This window comes from Hordeum vulgare, chromosome 6H, assembly GCF_904849725.1.
Source record: "Hordeum vulgare subsp. vulgare chromosome 6H, MorexV3_pseudomolecules_assembly, whole genome shotgun sequence".
Classification (NCBI taxonomy): Eukaryota; Viridiplantae; Streptophyta; class Magnoliopsida; order Poales; family Poaceae; genus Hordeum; species Hordeum vulgare.
In genome coordinates this window covers 111121347-111127923 of record NC_058523.1, presented here as the reverse complement: position 1 = coordinate 111127923, position 6577 = coordinate 111121347, and positions in this window count along the sequence as shown.

The window sequence follows — 6577 nt, the reverse complement described above, 5'->3', positions numbered from 1 at the left end:
CTGTGGTGTTCAATGGTGGTAAGCTCGAGCAGTTTTCACCTACAAGAGGAATCCGTCAAGGAGACCCAATTTCTCCATATCTATTTTTGCTTGCAGCGGAGGGATTTTCATGCCTCTTAAAAACCCAAGATGAATCATCACACCCCACTGGTATTCGAGTCGCGTCGACGGCCCTACCGGTTAGCCACTTGTTATTCGCTGATGATAGCCTGCTGTTTGTCAAAGCCAGCTCTCACGGAGCAAATGAGTTGTCTTCCTTAATGGAAAAGTATTGCGATGCTTCAGGTCAAAGGGTTAATCTTGAGAAAGCTTTGATTTTATTCAGTAAGGGCTGCCCGGCCTCTTTAAAAATGGAGGTAAAGACTGCTTTGAATAATGCAAATGAGTCTCTTTCTTATCGTTTTCTGGGAATGCCTTCTGATGTGCGTAACTGCAAGAATGGCTCTTTCAAGTTCCTCAAGGATCGCATATGGAACAAGGTCAAGGGATGGATCGAAAAGCTCTTGTCAGCGGGAGGAAACGAAGTTCTTATAAAATTGGTTGCACAAGCTATTTTAGTCTACTCTATGTCATGCTTTAGACTACCCCGGGGTCTATGTGAACACATTAACTCATTGAACAAGAAGTTCTGGTGGGGCAGCAAGGAGGGAAACTGGAAGCCTAGTTGGGTCTCTTGGAGCACGATGACACAACCGAAATACTGTGGAGGCTTGGGGTTCCGAGATATTGAGTTGTTTAACCTTGCTCTCCTGGCGAGACATGCATGGCGGATTCTGATGGACCCTGAGTCCCTAAGTGCTCGCACTCTAAAGGCCAAGTACTTCCCTACGGGGGAATTTTTGCATGACAAACTTGCTTCTACCCCGTCCCAGATATGGCGGGCCATCATAGATGGTCGCAAGATGCTCACACATGGGTTGATCTGGCGGATAGGGAACAGTCATACGACGAGAATTTGGCATCATAATTGGCTGCCGTGACCCTTGAACATGAGGCCTATTGTGAGCAGAGTGGTGATGCCTCCTCCGATGGTGAGTGAGCTAATCCTACCCAACACTAAAATGGAACAGGGCCTTAATAGATGATGTCTTCCTGCCTACAGATGCCGCAACAATATATTCTATCCCATTGTGTACACGGAACATTGAGGACTTTTGGTCTTGGGTGCATGAGAACTGAAGTATTTTTTCAGTCCGATCTGCTTACCGCATGTTAGTTGATACCAAAATGAGGAGAGAGGCCTGGTTGGAAGGGAGAGTTGGTTCTTCAAACTGCAAAGTAGAAAAACAGTCATGGGAAAAGTTGTGGAAGGTAGATGTCCCCTCCAAGTGTATAATCTTTCTATGGAGATTGGCTCAGCAATCTGTTCCCACAAGAGATTTGCTACATCACCGACACATGTCTACCTCTAAATGTTGTGGACTTTGTGGTGCTGGGGACTCTTGGCAACATTCTTTGCTTCAATGCACAGTCGCCATATGTGTATGGGATCTTCACGACGAGGATCTTGTGGAGGCTCTGAACTCCACTACGGAACTAGATGCCAAAAGGTGGTTATTCATAGTCCAAGACATGCTTTCTTCTACAAATTTCACTTTGGTTATTGTAACCCTCTAGGCACTTTAGTATGCGAGACGTCAGGCACTCCATGATCATATCTTTCAGAGTCCACTATCTACTTTCAATTTCATTATGAAGTATATCCGAGAACTCGCGTCGTGCGGTCCGAAGAAGGTTTCAAGGGGAGCTTCTCCGTTAACACAAGGGAAGCCAAGATGGATACCCCTCCAGAAGGAGCTGCTAAAATTCGAGTCTATGGAGTCGTTTCCAAAGATGGTAACTTCGGTTCTTTCAGTGCAGTTTGCAGAAACTCTTCAGGCACTTTCATGGGCCCTTCAGTAATCAAGATTAATGGGGTGACGGATCTGGCGACCCTGGAGGCGTTGGCATGTCGCAAGGCTCTTGCTCTCGCTACTGACCTGGACCTTGCTCGTATCCTCGTCGCGAGTGATTGCCAAGGTGTAGTTAACAACATCACGAACTGCATCGGGGGTGTCTACGCCACCACCACAAGGGAGATTGCGGTTTCTAGGGAGAATTTTGATAGTTGCACCTTCATCTTCGAAGGTAGATCCACCAATGTAGAGGCACATAGCCTCGCTAAGCATGCTTTGGGTTTGGACTTTGGGCGCCATTTGTGGCTGTTAACCCCTCCGAGTTTATCTTGTATTCCTATGAACTTTGTTGAGTAATAAATAAAGCATGTTTAGACTAAAAAAGACTGCCACATCTATTGGGTAACGTAGCAAAAAATCAAAATTTTCCTACGCCATATACAAATCTTCCTATGGAGAGACCAGCAACAAGTGAGGGGTGAGAGCATCTTCATACCTTTGAAGATCGCTAAGCGGAAGTGTTGCTAGAACGCGGTTGATGGAGTCGTACAAGCTGCGATTCAGATCGCAGTGTGATTCCGATCTAGTGCCGAACCACGATACCTCCGTGTTCAACACACGTGTAGCTAGGTGATGTCTCCTGCACCTTGATCCAGCAAGAAGGAGCGAGAGGTTGGGGAAAAGCTCCGGCAGCACGACGGCGTGGTGGCGATGGAGCGACGAGGTCTCCTGGGAGGGCTTCGCCAAGCACCGTGGGAGAGGAGGAAGAAGAGAAGCAGGGCTGCATCGAGAGAGAGATAAATTGTGTGTCGCCAATGGCCAAAACCCTCGCTATATATAGGGGGAAGGGGAGGGTGGCGCCCCCCTTAGGGTTCCCACCCCTAAGGGGTGCGGCAGCCCTAGATGGGGGGAGGAGGTGGCGGCCAGGAGGGGAGGAGGGGTGGCGCACCTGACTTAGGGTCCCCCCCCTTTCCCTCTCTTGGCGCATTGGCCTGGGTGTGGGGGGGCACACCAGCCCACCTAGGGGCTGGTTCCCTCTCACACTTGGCCCATGTAGCCTCCTCGGGCTGGTGGCCCCTCCCGGTGGGCCTCTGGAACCCTTCCGGTGGTCCCGACACGTTGCTAGTGGTGCTCGAAACATTTCCGGTGTCCAAACCCATCCATCATATATCAATATTTACCTCTGGACCATTCCGGAGCTCCTCGTGACATCCGGGACTCCGAACAACATTCAGTAACCTCGTATAACAATTCCCTATAACCCTAGCGTCATCGAACCTTAAGTGTGTAGACCCTACGAGTTCGGGAGGCATGCAGACATGACCGAGACACCTTTGTGGCCAATAACCATCAGCGGGGCTGGATACCCATGGTGGCTCCCACATGTTCCACGATGATCTCATCGGATGAACCACGATGTCAAGGATTAAATCAATCCCGTATACAATTCCCTTTGTTTGTCGGTATAGAACTTGCCCGAGATTCGATTGTCGGTATCCCTATACCTTGTTCAATCTCGTTACCGGTAAGTCTCTTTACTCGTTCCTTAGTACATCATCCCGTGACTAACTCCTTAGTCACATTGAGCTCATTATGATGATGTTTTACCGAGTGGGCCCAGAGATACCTCTCCGTCACACGGAGTGACATATCCTGATCTCGATTCATACCAACCCAATAGATACTTTCAGAGATACCCGTAGTGCACCTTTATAGTCACCCAGTTGCGTTCTGACGTTTGATACACCCAAAGCACTCCTACAGTATCCGGGAGTTTCACAATCTCACGGTCGAAGGAAAAGATACTTGACATTAGAAAAGCTTTAGCATACGAACAACACGATCTAGTGCTATGCTTAGGATTGGGTCTTGTCCATCACATCATTCTCCTAATGATGTGATCCCGTTATCAATGACATCCAATGTCCATGATCAGGAAACCATGATCATCTATTGATCAACGAGCTAGCCAACTAGAGGCTTGCTAGGGACATATTGTGATCTATTTATTCACACATGTATTACTGTTTCCTGTTAATTCAATTATAGCATGAACAATAGACGATTATCATGAACAAGGAAATATGATAATAACCATTTTATTATTGCCTCTAGGGCATATTTCCAACAGTCTCCCACTTGCACTAGAGTCAATAATCTAGTTACAATGTGATGAATCGAACACCCATAGCATTGTGGTTTTGATCATGTTTTGCTCGAGGAAGAGGTTTAGTCAACGGGTCTGCAATATTCAGATCCGTGTGTACTTTACAAATATCTATTACTCCTCTCTGGACCTGGTCCTAGATGGAGTTGTAGCGGCGTTGGATGTGCTTGGTCTTCTGGTGAAATCTGGGCTCCTTGGCTATGGCAATGGCTCCAGTGTTATAACAGAAGAGTGTCATCAGACCTGACGCGCTTGGAACCACTCCAAGGTCGGTGATGAACTCCTTCATCCAGATCCCTTCATGAGCCGCTTCCGAAGCAGCTATGTACTCCGCTTCACATGTAGATGCTTCCACGACGTCTTGCTTGCTGCTGCACCAGCTCACTGCTCCACCATTCAAAACATACATGTATCCGGCTTGTGACTTAGGGTCATCCGGATCTGTGTCGAAGCTAGCATCGGCGTAACCCTATACGACAAGCTCTTCGTCGCCTCTATAAACGAGAAACATCTCCTTAGTCCTTTTCAGGTACTTAAGGATATTCTTGACCGCTGTCCAGTGTTCCATACCTGGATCACTTTGGTACCTCCCTACCAAACTTATGGCAAGGTTTATATCAGTTCTGGTACACAACATGGCATACATTAGAGAGCCTACGCTGAAGCATAGAGGACAGTACTCATCTTCTCTCTATCTGCTGCCGTGGTCGGTGACTGAATCTTACTCAATCTCTTACCTTGCAAAACGGGCAAGAACAGCTTCTTTGAGTTTTCCATATTGAACTTCTTCAATACCTTGTCAAGGTATGTACTTTGTGAAAGACCTATGAGGCGTCTCGATCTATCTCTATAGATCTTGATGCCTAATATGTATGCAGCTTCTCCAATGTCCTTCATTGAAAAACTTTTATTCAAGTAGGCCTTTATGCTATCCAATAACTCTATATCATTCCCCATCAATAATATGTCATCCACATATAGTATGAGAAAAGCTACACAGCTCCCACTCACTTTCTTGTACGGACAGGCTTCTCCGTAAACCTGTATGAACCCAAACGCTTTAATCACCTCATTAAAGCTAATGTTCCAACTCCGAGATGCTTGCACCAGCCCATAGATGGAGCGCTTGGGCTTGCATACATTGTTAGCACTCTTAGGATCGACAAAACCTTCTGGTTGCATCATATACAACTCTTCCTTAAGATACCCGTTAAGGAACGCAGTTTTGACGTCCATTTGCCAAATTTCATAATCATGAAAAGTGGCAATTGCCAACATAATTCAGACTGACTTCAGCTTCGCTACGGGAGAGAAGGTCTCATCATAGTCAACTCCGTGAATTTGTCGAAAACCCTTTGCGACAAGTCGAGCTTTAAAAACGGTCACATTACCGTTTGTGTCAGTCTTCTTCTTGAAGATCCATTTATTTTCTATGGCTCGCCGATCATCGGGCAAGTCCACCAAAGTCCATACTTTGTTCTCATACATGGATCCTATCTCGGATTTCATGGCCTCAAGCCATTTATTGGAATCTAGGCCCGCCATCGCTTCTTCATAGTTCGAAGGTTCACCGTTGTCTAACAACATGATTTCCATCACACGGTTGTCGTACCACTCTGGTGCGGAACGTACCCTTGTGGACCTTCGTGGTTCAGTAGCAACTTGATCCGAAGCTTCATGATCATCATCATTAACTTCCTCTTCAGTTGGCGTAGGCGCCACAGGAACAATTTCCCGCGCTGTGCTACTCTCCGGTTCGAGAGGGGGTACAATTACCTCATCAAGTTCTACTTTCCTCCCACTTACTTCTTTCGAGAGAAACTCTTTCTCTAGAAAGGATCCGTTCTTGGCAACAAAGATTTTACCTTGGGATCTAAGATAGAAGGTATACCCAATAGTTTCCTTAGTGTATCCTATGAATACGCATTTCTCCGCTTTGGGTTCGAGCTTTTCTGGCTGAAGTTTCTTCACATAAGCATCGCAGCCCAAACTTTCAGAAACGACGGCTTAGGTTTCTTGCCAAACCATAATTCATACGGTGTCATCTCAACGGATTTAGACGGTGCCCTATTTAAAGTGAATGCTGCAGTTTCCAATGCGTATCCCCAAAATGATAGCGGTAAGTAGGTAAGAGACATCATAGATCGCACCATATCTAATAAAGTGCGATTATGACGTTCAGACACTCCGTTACGTTGCGGTGTGCCAGGTGGCGTCAGTTGTGAAACAATTCCACACTTCCTTAGGTGTGTACCAAACTCGTGACTCAAATATTCTCCTCCACAATCAGATCGTAGACACTTTATTTTCTTGTCACATTGATTCTCAACCTCACTCTGAAATTCTTTGAATGTTTCAAATGTTTCAGACTTGTGCTTCATCAAGTAGATATATCCATACCTACTCAAATCATCAGTGAGAGTGAGAACATAACGATAGCCACCGCGAGCTTCACCGTTCAATGGACCGCATACATCAGTATGTATTATTTCCAATAAGTCGGTTGCTCACTCCA